This window comes from Dendropsophus ebraccatus, chromosome 14 (genome assembly GCF_027789765.1).
Source record: "Dendropsophus ebraccatus isolate aDenEbr1 chromosome 14, aDenEbr1.pat, whole genome shotgun sequence".
Lineage (NCBI taxonomy): Eukaryota > Metazoa > Chordata > Amphibia > Anura > Hylidae > Dendropsophus > Dendropsophus ebraccatus.
This window is the reverse complement of record NC_091467.1, coordinates 26,383,324-26,406,330: the sequence shown is the minus strand read 5'-3', so window position 1 is coordinate 26,406,330 and position 23,007 is coordinate 26,383,324. Positions and strand designations below refer to the sequence as shown.

General features: G+C 44.4%; 1 protein-coding gene across 1 annotated transcript in view; it reads left to right on the top strand.

The window, feature by feature from the left end:
- The first annotated feature begins 2,259 nt into the window (after positions 1 to 2,259).
- The window catches only part of RARA (retinoic acid receptor alpha), a 149,155-nt gene continuing 128,407 nt past the window's right edge, over positions 2,260 to 23,007 (top strand). The window contains exons 1-3 of the mRNA XM_069953815.1: positions 2,260 to 2,275; positions 14,077 to 14,132; positions 20,782 to 20,902. The gene's annotated coding sequence lies outside the window, so the exon portion shown is untranslated. The remainder of the gene's footprint in view (positions 2,276 to 14,076; positions 14,133 to 20,781; positions 20,903 to 23,007) is intronic.

The following is a 23,007-nucleotide window of genomic DNA, read 5'->3' as shown; positions in this document are numbered from 1 at the left end:
GGTTCGCTCATCTCTATTCTCTACCTGTAACACCACACAGCACGCTGTATTCTCTACCTGTAACACCACACAGCACTGTATTCTCTACCTGTAACACCACACAGCACGCTGTATTCTCTACCTGTAACACCACACAGCACCCTGTATTCTCTACCTGTAACACCACACAGCACACTGTATTCTCTACCTGTAACACCACACAGCACTGTATTCTCTACCTGTAACACCACACAGCACGCTGTATTCTCTACCTGTTACACCACACAGCACTCTGTATTCTCTACCTGTAACACCACACAGCACGCTGTATTCTCTACCTATAACACCACACAGCACGCTGTATTCTCTACCTGTAACACCACACAGCACGCTGTATTCTCTACCTGTAACACCACATAGCACGCTGTATTCTCTACCTGTAACACCACACAGCATGCTGTATTCTCTACCTGTAACACCACACTGTATTCTCTACCTGTAACACCACATAGCATGCTGTATTCTCTACCTGTATCACCACACAGCATGCTGTATTCTCTACCTGTAACACCACACAGCACACTGTAATCTCTACCTGTAACACCACACAGCACTGTATTCTCTACCTGTAACACCACACAGCACTGTATTCTCTACCTGTAACACCACACAGCACTGTATTCTCTACCTGTAACACCACACAGCACGCTGTATTCTCTACCTGTAACCCCACACAGCACGCTGTATTCTCTACCTGTAACACCACACAGCACACTGTATTCTCTACCTGTAACACCACACAGCACGCTGTATTCTCTACCTGTAACACCACACAGCACGCTGTATTCTCTACCTGTAACCCCACACAGCACGCTGTATTCTCTACCTGTAACACCACACAGCACACTGTATTCTCTACCTGTAACACCACACAGCACACTGTATTCTCTACCTGTAACACCACACAGCACGCTGTATTCTCTACCTGTAACACCACACAGCACACTGTATTCTCTACCTGTAACACCACACAGCACGCTGTATTCTCTACCTGTAACGCTGATATTGGAATAAAGTAAAGAACTTTTTGTATTTCATTTTAATTTTTTTTTCTTATCTCCACGCACGTTCTGCACAGAACACGGACGTGGAATGCCTGTAACTTCTCCCCGCCCGGGTAGCATCTGTGGTAAGATGCTGCAAGCAGGGGGAACTGTATTCATATGCGGCCTTATGATCAAGCAACTTTTATCTTTAAAGGTGAGCCGCACAATAAGGACTTTATGCGATATTACCTTACATGGGATATACTATTTATGCCTCGTTTGTTGTCCAGGTAAGATTGGCAGTGTCTGCTCTGATCCTCTCTGCCGTTTAGCATCATTTAATTGTATTACTGCAGCAATTTTTGTGAAACTCCAACATGTGTGAACACAGCCCTAATTTCACTGCAGACTTTTGCACGATGAGTGAAATCAGTGCAGCAGCTGCTTCTGGCCGGTCAGAGATGGTGAATCACTCAGGGGATTGGGGGGCAGCCAAGTCTCATGTGACATCACGCCCTGCCCCCTGTCTGCATCATCAGCCTGCGCTCAGCAAACACACACTATGTGAGACAGAGGCAAGGACTATTTTTCTCCTAAAGGGGGAGAGCAGTGGGAGCAGGAGACAATGTGAATTGGCGCAGAGGCCATTTTTCTTCACTTTCTGGATTTCTATCAGCTACCAGTGTGGCAGAACCGCACAGATATGGTAATACATTGTGTATGCACATCTATATAGCTCTTAATGTACTTTTAATAGAAAACAAGTTTTCCTTATCTGGAGTTCCCCTTTAATACATTGTGGGACAAACAAAATAAGGCATGTACTAGTATGAGTATTGGTATGTAAAACTATTGTAGTACTCACAAGTGACCAGATGGTGGCAGTAAAGTCCTGCTTTTGAGAAACTGCAAATTTTTTTCCCTCCCAGAGCAGCAACGTAGGGATCTCTATTGCTAATCCATGTCCCGGGGTAAAGTCTTACTTTCCTGCAGCCTCTGGTTGCCAGCCCTATGGGAATGAACAATCCAGCTGTTATAAGAGACAGCTCAGAATAGCAGAGTATCAGACTGCTTGCTTAGCTGGCTGCCATCATGCCAGTGGGCGAGGGCAAAATTTCAGCATGATCTAAAATGTTAAATGCGTGTACATGATTGGCTTCATGTGGACTGCTTTGTCTGGCGTAACATATTTTTCCTCTCTTTCTTCTATTAAAGCTTTGTTGGCAGGAGCCGATGTGGGAGAAAATAAGGTAAAAAGCTGGAGTGAGTTTTCTTGCTTAGCTGAAACACGATCGCTCTGGATCTGAACGCTTATTTTGATTATCTTCCAATGAATGCAATTTTTTTTTTAAATATAGAGCTATAGTTTATATGCGAAGAACTACAAGACCCAGCATTAACTTGATTGACTTTTTTAGCATTAAGGTGGGAGAATAAAATCGAATATGGCCATACACATCAGCCAAACCTGACTATTTGGGCAGGGTTTGCTATTTAAGCGTAGGGGACGTTGCTGGTATACGTGCACACTCATCTAAACTGAGAGTGCACTTGTATAGGAAGGCTAGGAGAGATAGCTGTCTGCAGATTATGGCCAGCTTTAGAATGCTAAAGGTTTAGTTATACTGTATGTGCACTACTCCTGCATCTCCCTCCTCAGTTTAGAAACCCCATTCTCATATACCTATGTGGGTATCCTGAGATAACGGTGGGGGGTGTCCTCAATGCAGGATCCTCATCTCATGGTTATAAAGAGTCTTCCTCTAGAGCAGGGATGGGGAACATTTTGCTCTCCAGCTGTTGCAAAACTACAATTCCCATCATGCCTGGACAGCCGAAGCTAAAGCTTCGGCTGTCCAGGCATGATGGGAATTGTAGTTTTGCAACAGCTGGAGGGCCAGAGGTTCCCTACCCCTGCTCTAGAGGACCAATCCTATTCTGCGTGACACCAACAACCCATTGATTTTAATGGACATCATGTAATGCTTTATTACACCTGTGGTGGCGCTGCAGGGAACTTGCTACCGCCGGAGATTATTGCACATCTCTGGGGCTCCTATCAAACGGGAGATTTTGCGATCTACTAATAGAAGTAGCATTTCTCTAGATTTATGTATTGCCCAATCGGACTTTTGTATGTAACATTACTTTGCCATGTGCATTTTATTATACAAATATGCAGAGACGTAATACCCCACAGGTATTATATAAAGAAAAATAGCTACTATTCTCGTAAAGGGGGTTGTCTCATCGTAAACTTTGATGGCGCAACTGGATCAAATGGGGGTAGGGATAAGTTATTAGTCACTGTAATGCTGCGTTTACACACACAGATTTATCTGACAGATTTTGGATGCCAAAGCCAGGAATGGATTTTAAAACAGGAGAAATCTCAGTCTTACCTTTATCACCTGTTCCCTGTTTATAATCTGCTCCTGGTTTTGGCTTCAGAAATCTGTCAGATAAATCTGTCTGTGTAAACGCACCAGAATACTCACTGATCACTAGAATGAGGTGACCAATACCAGCTGTATATAATATATATGTATATCTGGTTGATTTGCAATCTTATTTGCAGGTTTTGTGACGCTAAGGGGCCAGTTACACAGAAAGATTATCTGCCAAAGATTTAAAGCCAAAGCCAGAAACAGACTATAAACAGAGATCAGGTAATAAAGGAAAGCCTGAGATTTTTCCTCTTTTCAAATCCATTCCTGGCTTTGGCTTCAAATCTTTGTCAGATAATCTTTCTGTGTAAATGGACCCCAAGGGTTAAACCTACCTGCAGCTCCATGCCCCTCCTTAAAGGATCCCCCCTTTCCAGGCTGACTGCACTTGTTTCATAAGAGTCTGCATCTCCAACCGAAAATAGGTCACACACATAGAGAGACTCACGGATACACTGATCCTCCTCCCGGGGGGTGATTTCGGGATAGAATTGCTGGTGCACTGATTGTGGGAACAAGCAGCTGCCATCAGGCTCTTACTTGAATAGCCGCACACACGGTAAGATTCCTCTAGTCTGGCACCTGACACTCAACGTTTACTGATGGTTTAAAAAGCATGAAAAATAGAGCGGAATACAATGTGACGGGGCAAAGAAAATTTTGGTGGTAAATTACGTGTGGGACTGGTGGAAAACACTGGGTGGGTAAAAACTGATGGTCGCATCTTCTTCACTGTCATGATTTACAGGCTGTTTTGTACTCCAGAGCTGCATTCCTAGTTTTTCTTGTTGCCTTTGGAAACAGACTGCAAGCTGTTTGTCAGATAAATCCTTAAAGGGGTTAATTAAGGGTTGTCCCCTATCAGCAGGATAGGTAATAACTAGCTGATCAGTGGAGGTCCGACCGCCGTGAATGAAGCAATAGTGTGTATGCTCAGCTATGTTCCGTAGAGAATGAATGAAGCTACAGCTAGCATGTGTGCCACAGCTTCATTTATATGAAGACAATTGACCTTCGATCTCATTGGTCAGACCCTCCCCATCATCAATTAGCTAGTTATCCCCTATGCTGGGATGACTTTAAATCTTGGCATAACACCTTTAAAGGGGTTATCCCAGGATTACTTATTGTCCCCTATCAGGAGGATAGGATTTAAGTGTCCCATCATTGGGGTCCAACTGTTGGAACAGGATGAGGGTCCTGCTACCGCACATGTCACTGAGGAAGTAGTAGAGCATGTGTGCTGCTGCTTTGTTCACCAAGCTCAGTACTGAGCATCCTAAAAAGTATGAATTCACATGGAGGGGGGGGGGGGGACGACGGATATGGCTGATTATCGGGCATCACGGCCAATAACTGCTTTGTGGAAGGCAACGATCAGCCAACATGCACGTTGTTGGCTGATCGTTGTCTTTCTAGGCCAACGATTTGAATAGCAATCTCCCGCCATCGCTGTGCCCAATAGGAGCAGCAGCAGCAGACCGCCACCGTCTTCTATGTGCTGCCCGGGCAATCGTTAAATTGTCCGGGCAGCACATAGAAGACTGTGGCGGTCTGCTGCTGCCGCTCCTATTGGGCACAGCGATGGCAGGAGATTGCTATTCAAATCGTTAGCCTAGAAAGACAACTATCAGCCAACAACGTGCCCAATAGGAGCTGCAGCAGCAGACTGCCACCGTCTTCTGTGTGCTGCCCGGACAATTTATCGAGACTCAACACCCAACAATAATAACAATAATAATGCCGCCACATCTCATACAGAAATTCACTGTGGTGGGAGATGCGGCTTTAGATACGGCGGTCCGGTTTCTGAAACAGTCTTTCGATGCCCACAAACACTACCTTCCCACAAACACTACCTTCCATGTGACATGAGGCGTGGTACCATCGCTTCCTCAGCTGCACCACCCTGTCTGACACTCTAGTTTTGGCAGGAGACCCGGTGTGAGTCAGGGAGGTCCAATGGCTGAGGAAACCGTATGAAACCCAAAGCCGCCATAGCAGAGCTATCCAGGCAGCCAGACCACCCTGTCTGATACTCTTTCCATCGACCAATTGCGAATTGCGGCAAGAGATGCAGCTAGGAATTAGAGACTGTCACTTTAAGATCAGGGATGATTGGGATTAGGAGCTGAGATGAGTCCCTCACTAGCAGAACAAATGCTGGCAGGATCCTCTGACTGGTGAGAGCAGAGCGGCTGTCCCAGGGGCTCACAGCTCCTTTGATCACCCTATTTAGAGAAGGCAGAGACATAAGCAGCACCTGTATTTTGCTGATAGTACTGGGAGGGCGACGCGGAGAACTGGAGGGAATTCACACACAGTACATTAGTTGTAGAAATTACTGCAGCCGAACTTCAGTTCCATTCATCTGTTTTGGCATATTGCACATGGATTGTGGCAAGCCGCATTCAGGTGCAGACATTTCTGCAATGAATCTGCTGCATGTATCAATGAGACGGCTGAGCTGCAGCATGCATGCCTCCTCTCTCCTCCACCTCTCTTAGCTTGACTTTCAGCACTGAGGTCTGTACGTCAGTCAGTCTAGACAGGGAGGGGGCATACATGACACTTGATCTCTGTATGTGATATAAAGCTGATAGATTCCTTTTATAGGGGTATTCTTAAAATTAAATGTATCCCTTATCCACAGAACTAAGCTTGGCAATGTTCAGAAGCCCCATATAGAATGAAAGTGGGGCCAGTTGCATACAAGTCATTATGGGCGACCCTTTTTAGTACTTATCAGCTGCTGTATGCCCTGCAGGAAGTGCTGTATTCTTTCCCATCTGACACTGTGCTCTCTGCTGCCACCTCTGTCCATGTCAGGAACTGTCTATAGCAGGATAGGGTATTGCTACTGCTCTGGACAGTTCCTGACATGGACAGGGGTGGCAGCAGAGAGCACCGTGTCACACTTCCTGCAGGACATACAGCAGTTGATAAGTACTGGAAGACTTGATTTTCTTAAATAGAAGTGATTTACAATTCTGTATAACTTTCTGACACCAGTTGATTTTTAAAAGTACTGGGCACAACCCAGATGACTCCTGGTTCAGGCAGCATGACATCGATGACAGGTTCCCTTTAATAATGCCATATACTATTACTTGTAATGGGAGCAGTAAAGGTAAAGTACATATATACATATATCAGAACAGGGGTAGTAGGGAACCTTGGCTCTTCAGATGTAGCCAAACTACAACTCCCATCATGCCTTTGCAGCCAAAGCTTTAGCTTTGGCTGTCCAGGCATGATGGGAGTTGTAGTTTTGCAACAGCTGGAGGGCCAAGGTTCCCTGTATTTAAGGATTACGTATCATTTTTTATATAATTTCACTACAATTCCAGCTAGGGATTTGAGGCCATGCGTTGGTGTTTGACCACATGACAAGCATTTTACTGCAGATTGCAGCACTTTGGGTTTTTCATGTCTTGTATGACCGCATCTGTTAATATGCTGCTTAGATGACTTGCATCACGCTTCTAATTCGTGACCTTTTTTATCGTCTCCGATGCTCTTATCTATATGTGGAGACTCACGGCATCCGAGTGTAAATTCCCTCCGGGTGGAATTGCCCTTTAATTCTGCATATAGGTATTTTAAAGGGCGATAGTGGCGTGCGATAAGTGTGATGTGTGCGTAAGCATTGACATATACATATAATATACGGCTGCGTATTCCCCTGGGATGAGAAGATAAGGAGAGGAGTGAGGAGATGGTGAGTATTGTGGACAAGATATCATGTCCTATTCACCATACTATCACCGCCATGACAGTGACAACCGCATGCTTATAGGATTCGGTTATAAACATACACATAGTTTCTCTGTGTGTGGCGGAGTATTCACACTACCCCCCCCCCCCCCCCCCCCCCCCCCCCCCCCCCCCCCCCCGTCCAAAATACACATTCATGTCAGCCATTCCTCCACCAGGCTGAAAATAATGTGGTCTGACAGCTGTGGAATCGCACGTGCTGAAGAGGAGGAGGAGGAGATATATTATATGTGAAGACAGGAAGGAAAGGCAAAGGAATTTTGTTGAAAAGTAAGAGAGAAATATGGGAGGGAGATATGACAAGCAACCATGTCTTCAGGTCCTGGATAAGTGTGCCCCCTACTGGTAGCAAATTAAACTGTAGTGTTGCTATGCCGTCAAACATTACTTATAAGTTCTCCTATACACGGCTCAAATAGTGCGGTCCATGCGCACCCAACACTGTTCAACACAAAAACCAAAAAAGAATTTTATAGCGGATGCAAGACCAGTATATACAAATTTACTTTATTGATTACACATCAGAAAATTTAAAAAAATTGATTAATTTTTACATCACAAGGGGGCTAGAGCAAATACAAATCCCCATAAGGACGGTGGATTGACAAGGTTCTTTTATGTAGAATATACCATCACAGAGCAAATAACAATACAAAATAATGAACCTATACATATACTGGGCACTGGGCTGGTACTGCATAAAATAGATAGATATACCTCACAGTGAGTATATAATGATAAATAGATACCATCCTCCTATAATAAAACATTACCCATACGTGTCCTTAGTTCATGTATCCACCTCACCGTACACCCGACGCACGTTTCGCTTGTTGCTTTATCGAAGAGCTGAGTGATTAGTGACCCAATCAAAACTTATGAGGTGTCTCTAATTTTTTTTTAATTGACAGTAACACTTTAATGAGATTTCAGTGAAGACTGTTTTTTAGCTGCACTGAGAGATCAGGTTACACTGCCTATAAAAGTATATGAAAGTGGAGGGGGAATAAGGGATGAAGAGAGAAAGTGTAGAGAATAGAGTAAAACAGAGACTGTTAAGGCGTGTCTTACAGAAAGTGTTGGATTTAGAGTTTACACTGCTTAGCACTGCTCTCTAATGTCTTCCCTACTGCTGCCAGGGTTATTTACAGAGCTGGGAAGGAAGATTCTCTTTTTTTGTGTCTTCATGTAGTTTATTGAAGCCTTTACAGAGATGAGTCTTTTGTAAGGTAGCGAGATCCCCTGTATTTGTGTCTTCATGTAGTTTATGGGAGCCATCACAGAGATTAGTTTTCTGTAGGGAAGCGGGATCCCCTGTTTTGGTATGTATGTAGTTTATGGAGGCTGTCACAGTGGCTAGTCTTCTATAGGATAGCAGGATCCCCTGGTTTTGTACGTATATAGTTTATGGGAGCCATCATAGAGACGAGTCTTCTATACCGTAGCAGGATCCCCTGTTTTGGTACGTATGTAGTTTATGGGGGCCATCACATAGGCTAGTCTTTTATAAAGAAGTGTGATCCCCTGTTTTGGTACGTATGTAGTTTATGGGGGCTGTTACAGTGAATAGTCTTCATCCGCTCCCATGTACTAGTGCTGTTCCTCATGTACACACAGAGAACACTTGATCCTGAAATAATCTGCCTATTAAACTTTAGTGCTATGTTAAAACACCATCAAAAAATGACATCCCTTTTTATTGGATGTTTGTCATTTAACGGCGAATAACAATTCTGTCCAATAAAAAGGGCCGTAATTTTGATGATGTGAACATAGCCTAAATATAACTGTTACACGGTCCCTCTGTTAGGGTTCACACTGCATTTTTGCTGTCCGTTTAGCTGTTCTGTTTTTAAATGATCTCTTTTAGGCTGGGTTCACACTACGTATATTTCAGTCAGTATTGTGGTCCTCATATTACAACCAAAACCAGGAGTGGATTGAAAACACAGAAAGGATCTGTTCACACAATGTTGAAATTGAGTGGATTGCCGCCATTTAATGGCAAATATTTGCTGTTATTTTAAAACAACGGCTGTTATATTGAAATAATGGCCGTTATTTACTGTTATATGGCGACCATCCACTCAATTTCAACATTGTGTGAACAGATCCTTTCTGTGTTTTTAATCCACTCCTGGTTTTGGTTGCAATATGAGGACCACAATACTGACTGAAATATACGTAGTGTGAACCCAGCCTAAATGTACACAAAGATGTGGGCAACCATGTTTTTGTGTACACTAAAAAAACCCAAAACATCTGTTTTTATCTTTTTTTATAATGGAAGTCAATGGAAAAACTGATCTAAACGGATGCACACAAATGCATCTGTTTTTGCATCCGTTTTTTTCCATTAAATGGACTGCAAAAACTGCAACGTGAACCCAGCCTTAAAAGGGTTATCCAGTGCTACAAAAACATGTCCACTTCCTTTTAGAAACAACACGACTAGAGATGAGCGAACCTCGAGCATGCTCGAGTCCATCCGAATCCGAACATTCGGCATTTGATTAGCGGTGGCTGCTGAAGTTGGATAAAGCCCTAAGGTTGTCTTGAAAACATGGATACAGCCAATGACTATATCCATGTTTTCCACATAGCCTTAGGGCTTTATCCAAGTTCAGCAGCCACCGCTAACCAAATGATGAAAGTTCGGGCTCGGATGGACTCGGGTTCACTCATCTTTAAACACGACTCTTGTCTCCAGTTCAGGTGCGGTTTGCAATTAAGCTCTATTCACTTCAATGGAACTGAGCAGCAAAACCCCACCCAAGCTGGAGACAAGAGTGGGGCTGTTTCTGGAAGAAAGTGGGCAAGTTTTTGTAGCGCTGGATAACCCCTTTAAAGGGTTCACAACGAAAATCTTTTTCTTTCAGATCAACGGGTTTCAGGCAGTTATATAGATTTGTAATTTACTTCTATTTAAAAATGTCAAATTTTCCTATACTTATCAGCTGTTGTATGTCCTGCAGGAAATGTTTTCTTTCCAGTCTGATGCAGTGCACTCTGCTGCCCCCTCTGTCCATGTCAGGAACTGTCCAGAGCAGGAGAGGTTTTCTATGGGGGTTTGCTACTGCTCTGAACAGTTCCTGACTCGGACAGAGGTGGCAGCAGAGAGCACTTAAAAAGAAGTAATTTACAAATCTATATAACTTTCTGAAACCAGTTAAATTAAAAGAAAAATATTTTTGCTGCATAATCCTTTTAAGGCCCTATTACATGGAGCAATAATCTGCCCAAAGACAACCTTCTGGACTAAGGCCGCATTCACACGTTCCATGCCCTCAGCCTGCAGCACTACATAAGTAAAGCGGAAATTACGGCCATTGTAACAACGGCCGTGAGAACTCAAGTAGTGTGAACATAGCCTAACTGTGTGTTACCATCTCCTTGTTAACGGGGTGCGTCAGTACACATTGCGATGACAGTAATGATGCTGCCCGGTTACTATGACCAATGATAACACTCAGGCAGTTTCTATCATACATTTCCAGGAGGAATTTCAGAAGAAACGCTTTAGATTTATTTTTTTAATGTCCAATACATCAGTCATATCAAGTGTCTTCAGCAGAACCTTATTAGTCACTGGACGGCGGTGAGTGCTTCATAGAGTGGATTTGATTGTATCGCGCCGTCAGAGATGACTACTATTTCTCTACAAGAAGGCCGTTTCCCTTTGACACCACAGGTTCCCTACTTTCAGCTTCCGCTTTTTGCGGTTGCACAGAAGGAACCACCAGCGTCTCAGGGTCCTTATGTATAAGTGGTGGTTATAGTCACAGACAGCAGCAGCAGCACCCACGGGTGCTAGGGACCCCTCCTTTATGTCGGGCAGTATCTCCCCCCCCCCCCGTTGAGGGACTGTGGTAGAGGGAGCATACGAGGACAGCGCAGTTTGAAGGGGGCGGGGTTGTACTAATCTTTTCTTTCATCTTTCTATCCCCCTTTTCTTACTTCTCCCCTGATACATCCTTCTCCCTTAAGCTTTACTCTAAAGTCTCGTCTTCAATATATCAAACGTTCTTCTAAAGTCTCTAATCGTATTCCCTTTCATCAGCCTCATTTTCCCTTGTTTATCTGATGATATTTTCCCCTGTCCCCTCCGCTCTCTGAATTTCTCTGGCTCGTCTGCTCACTTTTCGCCTGGTACCATCTGGGTATGAGTAGAAGGGTGTCAGATGCCCTCTGTACGGTCAAGGTGCATCTCTCAGCCGCAGCTCCAGGCTGCTGGCACGCGGGGTGGGTTCTGAGATGTGCGTGGGTAGTGCAGGCGCCTGGCATTTGGTGACGTCCGCTGGCATGTAAAAAATTGACCTTTTCTCTCAATTCATCTCAAATGGCAGCGCGGTTAATGCAGGAAAAAGAAAATATGGGGAAGTGACATTATCTACTGAGAAACCCAAACTTGTTACACTAGCGATGCCTGGGAGAGACGGGCCATAGTGCAAAGTGTGCGAGACAGACAGGTTTGAAGGTCTCACAGGTTGTGGTTATCCAAGCGTGCTGGGATATGTAGTGCAGAATAGCTAGAAAGCTAAAGTGTACCTGCCACTTAAAGGGGTTCTCCGATTAAAACTTGCTTGCCCTCTATGCATAGGTTGGGGACATGTAGGAGATCACAAGGGTCCGACCTCTGTATTGATGGGCGAACTCCAGATTGGCCCGCGGCTCCTTTGTTTTTAATACAGCTGTAGGTGTGGCATGTGACCCGTGGCTCTATTCATTCACTATGGAGCCACTGGAGAAAGCCGAGTACAGCACTCAGCTCTTTCTGGTGGCTCCATAGAGAATGAATAGAACCATGGGTCACGTTCCGCACCCAAAGCTGGGTCGGAAAGGAGTCGGGGTCGGAAACCCTTAACCTCTCCCTCTTTTTTTTTTTCTTTGCAGCCCAAGCAATTTATAAACAATTTTTAGTGTGTGGAATATCCCTTTAAGAGTAAATACACACTAGATACATCTGCTGCCAGAGTGTTCAGCAGGGGACTGAAAGATGTCACAGGCGGACCCTGAAGTGATTGTGTTTTATATATATATATATATATATATATATATATATATATATATATATATATATATATATATACTTTTTTTTTCAGCCCCAGCAGTATATAAGTAACTTTAGTGAGCCCCAGCAGTATATAAGTAACTTTAGTGTTTGGAATACCTCTTTAAGGGTAAATACGCACTAGATCCATTTACTGTGATTATTTTCATGCAGTAAATCCGGATGAAGTCAAGCAGATTTTGGTGCAGTAATGCTGTGGCACAGATTTTTACCTTCTCCATACAATATTTAAAGGGGTTATGGGGGTTATCCAGGGTAAGAAAGCACAGCTACTTTCTTGCAAAAACAGCACCACCCCCTGTGTGTAGTATTACAATTCTGCTCCCTTTACTTAAAGGTGTTGTCCAGCGAAATTCTTTTTCTTTCAAATCAACTGGTCTCAGAAAGTTAGATTTGTAATTTACTTCTATTAAAAAGTCTCAAGTCTTCCCTTACTTATTAGCTGCTGTATGTCCTGCAGAAAATGTTTTTATTTTCAGTCTGACACAGTGCTCTCTGCTGACATCTCTGGCCGAGACAGGAACTGTCCAAAGTAGGAGAGGTTTTCTATGGGGATTCATATAAAACAGAGTTCCTGTCTCGACCAGAGATGTCAGCAGAGAGCACTGTGTCAGACTGAAAATAAAACAACATTTTCTGCAGGGCATACAGCAGCTAATAAGAACGGGAAGGCTTGAGATTTTTTAATAGAAGTTAATTACAAATCTATATAACTTTCTAACACCAGTTGATTTGAAAGAAAAAGATTTTTGCTGGATAACCCCTTTAAGTGAAACTCAGCTTCAAAGCCAACACCCAAACTGAGGACAGGAGAGGTACTACTTCTGGAATAAAGTTGCCATGTTTCTCTAAGCCTGGACAACCACTAAAGGCTTCCAGTACTTATCAGCTGCTGGATGTCCTGCAGAAAGTGGTGTTTTCTTTTCAGTCTGACAGTGCTCTCTGCTGCCCCCTCTGTCCATGTCATGAACTTTTGATGAGTAGCAAATCCCCATAGAAAACCTCTCCTGCTCTGCACAGTTACTGTCTTGGACAGGAACTGATTTGACAGAAAAAAAGGTTCTTGCTGTAGTACCCCTTTAAGTTTAATGTGAACATACACTATACATACAGATACAGATTTCACACAACACACATGGTTTTCTGCAAGCGGACTTATTGCACTCTATTGCAGAAATTACTGCAACAAACCTGCTGTATGCGACTATAACTTTAGAGGGGCACTTTTGGAATTGCAATGGTTAAGTACCACACCCATGCACCTGATAACCCCAGATACCCCTGTACACCGGGCAGCCTCATGTTACACACACTGCTGCAGGGCGTCCTGTTTGGGGGCTGCAGGGAAGAGGTGGAAGGGTTGAAGGATCTGCAGAATAAGCCAAAACAACTCCCAGAAATCAAAATAATAAAAAGGTCCCACTTTACTGCAGCTGTGAAAACAGAGCGCTGTGCGCTAAGCCCACCTCAGGGCCCGCTGAGAAGGAAATGGGGAGCTGTCACATGGTCTGCTACACTGAGCACTGTATATATGTATGGTCCTGCTGTGCGTGCCACGTCTACTGTCCCCGTACACACATCCCATCCCGTATCCAGGGCGTATACAATCAATATTCTTGAGTTTGTCGCATTTTGCCTAGTAAATCTTCTCAGAAATCCTTGCAAACATTGTCTTGGCCTCTGCCCAGTTTTGCCATTTGAGATGATTGTAACCGTATTCATGAGGTTCTGCTAACACGTCTTTCTTTTCTTTCAGGAATCGTCCCACATTGATGGATAGAAAGATCCAGAAGGCTGGCAGATCCATTATAGGTCAGTGGCACCGTCATAGATCCTGTAATAATCCATGACATCAGTGTGAATACAGATGTAAACCAGGCCCAGACAGTATACGGTTTAGCAGCTGTTGAGCTGCTTTTTTGTGGTTTTTGCATAGAATTTCTTAGGCTCCGTTCACACTGTAACAACAAAAGCCATGACGTCAGTGCCGGACCCATCAAACGATGGACAACAGCTGTGTGTTATTGTGATCCATCCGCTTCCGTCATAGTGTTCGTCATCTCGATGGGAAGAATGGTGTGGTATGGTGTGCTTTTTCTTACAGTCAAATCTGACACATCTGACGACAGAGGCTTTGATGGTAGTGTGAACACAGCCTTAAATAGTACTAAATAAATAAAAAAAAATTAAAACCTGCATGGTTTTATCAGGTTAAAGGGGTTATCCAACGCTACAAAAACATGGCCACTTTTGCCCCACTCTTGTCTCCAGTTCAGGTGTGGTTTGCAATTAAGCTCCATTTTCTTCAATGGAACAGAGTGTCAAAGCCTATCCAATCTGGAGACGAGAGGGGGGAAAAGTGGCCATGTTTTTGTAGCACTCGATAACCCCTACAACCCTTCAGTGTGATTTTAGTGCTCTGCTTGCCATCCATGGTGCACAGTCATTCTCTCCATTTCTAGGGCTTGGCTGTAGTACAAGCACAAGACTACCTCTCCTATCTAGCCAATCATAGCACAACCCATCACATACTCCTCTCTGCTATGCTATGCTATGGCATTGTTCTAATAAAAGTGCAGTCCTGTAAAATTGTCCGTGGTTAAGGATCCGCGCTAAAATAGGACATGTCCTAGTGCGGATCACGGCACGGATTCCCCCTCGCCGCCCAGCAGCACAAATGAGAGGAGCGCAGAAGACAACTACTCGTCTACTCCCCCATGCCGGCCGGCTTACATGTTCAACGGCACGGGGAAGTAGACGAGTAGTTGTTCTGCGCTCCTCTCATTTCTGCTGCGGGGCGGCGAGGGGGAATCCGTGCCGTGATCCGCACTAGGACATGTCCTATTTTAGCGCGGATCCGCAACCACGGACAATTTTACAGGACGTGTGAATAGTAGGTGCGGGAGGATCTCGGCATGGATCGTGTGAATGAGGCCTTATACAGTACAATACTTATGGCTTGGGTTTGCAAGGTGGTATGTAAGAAAGAAGGAAATAAGAAAGAAGGAAATAAACAGCAGCAACATCACCACCACCCAACTAACAGGCTGCACTGTGCTGGGGAATGATTTATACAGTATGCTACTATTGATAGCACGTGGAGGAGAAAGGGATTATTGATGCACTGACTTTTCTGTGTAAACAGAAATAATAGCAAAGCAAAGAGTTACAATATTCCCTGCTGCTGAGATGTGTGGACAGTGCAGATCATCTGTAGGCTCCTAGCATACAGGTACACAGTCATGTCTTGCTCTCTTTTGCACATAGCACATGATCCTCACTTCTACTCACTGGGTTCCGTCCTTGTTGTAATTGTTACTAGAGACAGATTTCCCTTAACAACAGGCAATGGACAGCAAATTGCAAAGAAGGGAGAAACCTAGTGGCCCAGACTTTGGAGAGGAGGAATCCTTTTCGAAGTGCTTTACAAATGATCACAAATTAGAAATCACACAGAGGGAAGTTGTTTGAAAAGGCAGTGACCATTTAAAGGGGTATTTCCTTTATGCAAGCCTTCTATGTGACGTAATGTGCAATTTAAAGATTTAAAGATTTAGGGCAGATCTGGGAGAACATTAAACACTTCCAGTACTTATAAGCTTCTGTATGTCCCACAGGAAGTGGTGTATTCTTTCTAGTCTGAAACTGTGCTCTCTGCTGCCACCTCTGTTAGGGACTGTCCAGAGGAGGAGAGGTTTTCTATGGGGATTTGCTACTGCTCTGGACAGTTCCGGACATGGACAGAGGTGGCAGCAGAGAGCACCATGTCAGACTGGAAAGAATACACCACTTCCTGCAGAACATACAGCAGCTGGTAAGTATTGGAAGACTTGAAATTTTTAAACAGAGGTAATCTGCATATCTTTCTTTCAAACAGAACCTAGGCGACCATAGATCCCGCCTATTCAATCCGATAGAGACGCCTTTGCTTTATTTTCACGCACTAGACATAACATAGACGAAAAAAATAAGAATATGATAATTTTTCAGACTTGTTTGCTCCAACAAAATATCAAAATAATATTGTTACAAAGAAAGGAAAAATGAGAGGAGGCTGAATCACCTTTTGGAAGAGAGAAGCCTTTTGCGGGAAGGAAAAAAAAAAAAAGCATCCAGTCTCTTCATATGTGCTGGTGTTTGCACACAGGAAGCGAGCGCTTTAAAGGCGCAGTCTAGTGCTGTTAGTATAGGGAGTGAGGAATGTGTGTCTGTGGCGGGGAATGGGGGGGGGTGTCTCTCCCCATTAATCACCGCTCAGAAGTGAGGGAGGGGGGCGCTGCTTATTGTCTGCTTTAAGTTAGTTTATAAAGATTTATGGGGCTTCAGCTTAGGCGGTTCTGACTGATATAAATTACTCCAGAGATGGGGGGGGGGGGGGGGATGAAAGGCTAAAAGACTCCCCTCTTTTCTCTTTACCAAGAAGAGTCTTTGGCCACTGGCTTTTTTTTTTTTTTTTTTTTTAAATTAACCCACTGCATGCCGTGTTGGTAGCATTGAGGAGGGTATACATAGATATAGTGTGGTGGGTGGCGGAAGGAAGAGATGTGAGAGATGTTCTGATTGTTTTAGAGGGACTGGGGGTGTTTATGTCTGCAAAGAGGGAGAGAGGTATGTATCCTGGTGTCTGTGTATTAGGAGGTATGTATCCTGGTGTCTGTGTATTAGGAGGAGAGGTATGTATCCTGGTGTCTGTGTATTAGGAGGTATGTATCCTGGTGTCTGTGTATTAGGAGGAGAGGTATGTATCCTGGTGTCTGTGTATTAGGAGGTATGTATCCTGGTGTCTGTGTATTAGGAGGTATGTATCCTGGTGTCTGTGTATTAGGAGGGGTATGTATCCTGGTGTCTGTGTATTAGGAGGAGAGGTATGTATCCTGGTGTCTGTGTATTAGGAGGAGGGGTATGTATCCTGGTGTCTGTGTATTAGGAGGAGAGGTATGTATCCTGGTGTCTGTATATTAGGAGGAGAGGTATGTATCCTGGTGTCTGTGTATTAGGAGGAGAGGTATGTAACCTGGTGTCTGTGTATTAGGAGGGGTATGTATCCTGGTGTCTGTGTATTAGGAGGAGAGATATGTATCCTGGTGTCTGTGTATTAGGAGGTATGTATCCTGGTGTCTGTGTATTAGGAGGTATGTATCCTGGTGTCTGTGTATTAGGAGGAGAGATATGTATCCTGGTGTCTGTGTATTAGGAGGAGAGGTATGTATCCTGGTGTCTGTATATTAGAAGGAAGGTATGTATCCTGGTGTCTGTGTATTAGGAGGAGAGGTATGTATCCTGGTGTCTGTGTATTAGGAGGTATGTATCCTGGTGTCTGTGTATTAGGAGGAGAGATATGTATCATGGTGTCTGTATTAGGAGGAGAGGTATGTATCCTGGTGTCTGTGTATTAGGAGGTATGTATCCTGGTGTCTGTGTATTAGGAGGTATGTATCCTGGTGTCTGTGTATTAGGAGGAGAGGTATGTATCCTGGTGTCTGTGTATTAGGAGGAGAGGTATGTATCCTGGTGTCTGTGTATTAGGAGGAGAGGTATGTATCCTGATGTCTGTGTATTAGGAGGAGAGGTATGTATCCTGGTGTCTGTGTATTAGGAGGAGAGGTATGTATCCTGGTGTCTGTGTATTAGGAGGAGGGGTATGTATCCTGGTGTCTGTGTATTAGGAGGTATGTATCCTGGTGTCTGTGTATTAGGAGGAGAGGTATGGATCCTGGTGTCTGTGTATTAGGAGGAGAGGTATGTATCCTGGTGTCTGTGTATTAGGAGGAGAGGTATGTATCCTGGTGTCTGTGTATTAGGAGGAGAGGTATGTATCCTGGTGTCTGTGTATTAGGAGGAGGGATATGTATCCTGGTGTCTGTGTATTAGGAGGAGGGGTATGTATCCTGGTGTCTGTGTATTAGGAGGAGAGGTATGTATCCTGGTGTCTGTGTATTAGGAGGAGAGGTATGTATCCTGGTGTCTGTGTATTAGGAGGAGAGGTATGTATCCTGGTGTCTGTGTATTAGGAGGAGAGATATGTATCCTGGTGTCTGTGTATTAGGAGGAGGGGTATGTATCCTGGTGTCTGTGTATTAGGAGGTATGTATCCTGGTGTCTGTGTATTAGGAGGAGAGGTATGTATCCTGATGTCTGTGTATTAGGAGGAGGGGTATGTATCCTGGTGTCTGTGTATTAGGAGGAGAGATATGTATCCTGGTGTCTGTGTATTAGGAGGAGAGATATGTATCCTGGTGTCTGTGTATTAGGAGGAGAGATATGTATCCTGGTGTCTGTGTATTAGGAGGAGAGATATGTATCCTGGTGTCTGTGTATTAGGAGGAGAGGTATGTATCCTGGTGTCTGTGTATTAGGAGGAGAGGTATGTATCCTGGTGTCTGTGTATTAGGAGGTATGTATCCTGGTGTCTGTGTATTAGGAGGAGAGGTATGTATCCTGGTGTCTGTGTATTAGGAGGAGGGGTATGTATCCTGGTGTCTGTGTATTATGGGGATGTCATGGTCAGTGTATGAGGACGGGGCTGGTAGACATTTACCTCTGGCACTTTTGGCAGTAGTACTTACAGTATGTGCTGGAGGGTCAGGGGGTCGGTGGTGCTGATCCCCCGTCATCCCCTGGGCTTCCCTTATACCTGTCCCATTGTAATGTATATAGAAGCTTATGGGTGTGATGTCTGCTATGGTGGTAGGTGTGAGGGACTTGATATCTGTATATTAGGAGGATGTAAGGCTCTCAGTATCTGGACCTTAGGATTGTGTGTGTATACTAGGAGGATTTAGACGTCTTGATGTCTATGGGTTAGTGGGATGTGGGGAATAGGTGTCCCGGTAGCTGTGCATTGAGCCATAGTAATTTTGCAGCCGTATGTGAGGAGGTAACAGAGATGGCTGTCAGTGTTTCTGTATTCTCAGGACGTAGCGGATGTGATTACATTTTGTGATTGTGATGGGGTTAATGTCTTGCAGCTCTGTGAGGTCCTCTGGGAGGTGTGGGGGGGGGGGGGATAAATGGCTTTCCCAGACATATCCCCACATGTGCTCCTCCCAATAAGAAATCATCTTGTGAGCCCGGGACCCCCACCCCTCTGCCTGGTCCTTTATCTGGTCAAGGTGAATGTTTGGAAGAGAAGATTTAGTGAGGCAGGGCCACAGGTCACACATGGGGACCCATTCATCAGGGGGCACAAAGAGGGGGCTGCCCACCCCCTTGCCCAAACAAATGCATAGTGTAGTGCCTGCATGTGTGTAAAGTAACACAGATATCTGGAGGGGAGAGAGATCACTGGTGGAGAGAGGGGGGAAATCCCTCTGAAATTTATATTATACTTCTAGTGTGGGAAATGTTTTTTTTTTTTCCTTCAGTGGTTTGAGTATGTTTTTTTTTCCCCAGTGATTTGTTACATGTGTTGCACATGTTGCATCCTTGCATATTTTGCACTTTAGATTGCATGCATCCTTGCATGTCTTGCACATTCCAAGTTGAATGCTATTGCTTTTGCTCTTTATGGTAAATAGTTAAAAAAAAAAAAAGTATTAAGAAATTTCTGTTTTTCCGGTTTCTAGTTGTCCAGCGAAATTCAATTTCTTTCAGATCAACTGGTGTCAAAAAGTTATATAGATTAGTAATTTACTTCTATTAAAAAAATCTAAAGTCTTACCGTACTTATTAGCTGCTGTATGTCCTGCAGAAAATGTTGTTTTATTTTCAGTCTGACACAGTGCTCTCTGCTGACATCTCTGGCCGAGACAGGAACTGTCCAGAGCAGGAGAGGTTTTCTAAGGGGATTCATAGAAAACCGAGACAGAGTTCCTGTCTCTGCTAGAGATGTCAGCAGAGAGCACTGTGTCATACGGAAAATAAAACATTTTCTGCAGGACATACAGCAGCTAATAAGTATGGGAAGACTTGAGATTTTTTAATAGAAGTAAATTACAAATCTATATAACTTTCTGATATCAGTTGATTTGAAAGAAAAAGATTTTTTCTGGACAACACCTTTAAGTTTTTCACAAAGATAGAATGGCGCTGTTGCTGCGGTCTGTTTGTGAACCGCGGCCCGGTTCCTATCTACAGTGCTGTTCTATTCTCGGGCACCAGCCGGGGGTGAACCACTGGAGGCAACCCCCGCCCCTATGTGATGTGGCTCCATTGATTCTAATGGAGCCGTGTCATAGAGGGGCGGGGGTTTCCTCCACTGGGGGCAGGGCAGGACAGCCCACCTCCAGGGCTTCAGCCCCTGCTCGGTTCCCGGCAGTAGAATGGTGCCGTACACGGGAAATGGGCCATGGTTAAAAAAAAGGACCATGGCACTGGCCTTACCGCGTCGGTGCTGTTCTGTCCATGTGAAAGACTTACAGCGATTGTACTGCTGGTACATTTGTTTTACGATAATTTCTAGTAAAAATTTACATAGACGTCACCAACATATTTTGACTTTCTGTTATTTTTGTCATGGCAGACTTTATGGCGCCATCTTTGTACTGGGTTTTGCCGCTATCTTTGTATCGGGAGATCCGACAAAGTGTCTGCCCACTGGACCTCAGCAATGTCATCTGACACCTCCAGCAAAGATCAGACAGGTACCAACTGAACCCATCTGATTTGTGTCCACCATATTTGTAAGAAAGCTGCTGATCTGTATTATTATGGTCATCTAGAGACTTGGTTTCTTACACTCAGCACAGATTGCTTTGCAGCCATCACAATAATAATATAAGTTGCCGCTGTCTTTTGTATTGGAGCGATGTAAACGGAGGAATTTATTCCAGATAGCAATAACCCTTTAAGACATCTGATGAGTGCTTAAAGTAAATGTTCCATCAGTGGTGCAGTCCTCTTTTTAAAATGCTGCTCGTTTCCTGTACTCAGCGCCATCCTTTTGCCAGCAAAAGAACAGCGACAAGCACGAAAGCTGGGTGCGTCTAAAACGGACCACGCCACCTGGTTCCCTGTCCCGACATTGATTGGCTGATATAAAAAAGAAAAAAATGTTCTATCTGATGGTATATTTGCTTTTAAGGGAATATGCCATCATTCTCTGATAGATGTGAGATCACATTCTCTTTGTTTCCTATAGCAACCAATCACAGCTCAGCTTTCATTTTACCAGAGCAATATGAGAAATGGAAGCTGAGCTGTGATTGGTTGCTATGTGTGACTATGGTCCCTATCAGCTCTCGGCGGATTTTGCCATCAATGTAATGTGTATGGGGCCATGCCGAACACATGGGGCCATCCGTCCCCTTTGTTCAAAGAGCGATAAGCCGCAGTTACCCCTCCCCATGAAGGATACAAGAACGTGCGGCTGTTCCGAACATTCCTGTGTATGGAAAGGGCGTGTGGGAGACCTACCTGATGGCCGGGCGATAGTGTATGGGGACCCTTACTATGAGATGATCTATGCACAAAATGCTGTACTCACTAAATGTGGAGGAAAAAAAAAACTAAAACTTTTTGCACCTCCTCCTATTTTTAGGGGTGGATGATTCTAGGAGATCTTTGTACAGGTTGTACATTATATTATGATGCCCCCCATGACACCACCACAGCCAGTGTTGTTGTACCACGTGTATCATGGCAGACTGAAGCCTTCTCCTATATGGTGAATGTTTATGTCTGCCCTCCATGTCTCGATAAACAAGCTTTTGTTCACTACCCACCACTGAAATCAGAGAGCTGAGCGGCGTATCTACTGATAGAGACAACCCGGCATCAGTGCCGCTTCATTCTGCAGAACTCCCTGACCCTGCTCACCCCTCCCGCCGGGCACTCAACCTACCAATGCTTTTAACATTCCTCTGAGTGTACCTCAGCTGCTCTCTCTCTCTCTCTCTCTCTGTACTCAATGTCTTCTCATTTCTCCTTCACTAGTTGTTTGTTCCCAGTCTCCTCTATCACTCTGCCCCCCCCACACACACCTTCTGCTGCACCTATGTCTCTGTCTCCCCTGTGTCTCTTTTTTTTCCAGCTCACCATTCCCCCACCCCCACAGTATGCACAGCACAGGATCTAAGAGACTTATTTTCTTCCTCTTTAATCGGTCGTATGAGGGCATTACTTAGAGTTGGTATGGAGGGGGGGACCGAGTGAGGACGCAGCGGTGGCGAGCGCTTCTCTATAGTACAGCATGTTCTAGAGGATTGGGGGCCGTGGCACAATGAAGGGGTCGACAAGGTACAGGGCTCTTGACACACCTGCTCCCTTCCTGAACACTCTGCAAACATCTCCTGAAGCCGAACAACGCGCTATTATTGTCTCTTCCAGCTGACCTTTTAAATATGCAACCCTACCAGGAATGGAGGAGCAGCTGGAGAGGTAACCCTTTTGGGTCAGTGAACTTCCATCATGCTCTATAACTTTCTTCATTGCTCCAGATGACTATTGCATGTGACTGGTAAGTCACTGTATAGGTGTAGCTGAAAACTCCTGAAAGGTGATGCAAAATCAGTACCATGGCCTTCCTACTCCTTCAACCATCACGTCATACTGTGGTCACCTGTGTAGCAAAAGGGCCAAACTTTGTACCTGCTATAGCCAATGCCACCATGATTGACTTCACAGAACGTGTCCACACAAGCGTCAATGGACCAAATGGGTTGTCCTTGAAGAAATGCGTCAAAAGATGCCATCAACGACATACAAACGACTTTTTGTTTGAACGTTGCCTTCATACACACGGAAGGAT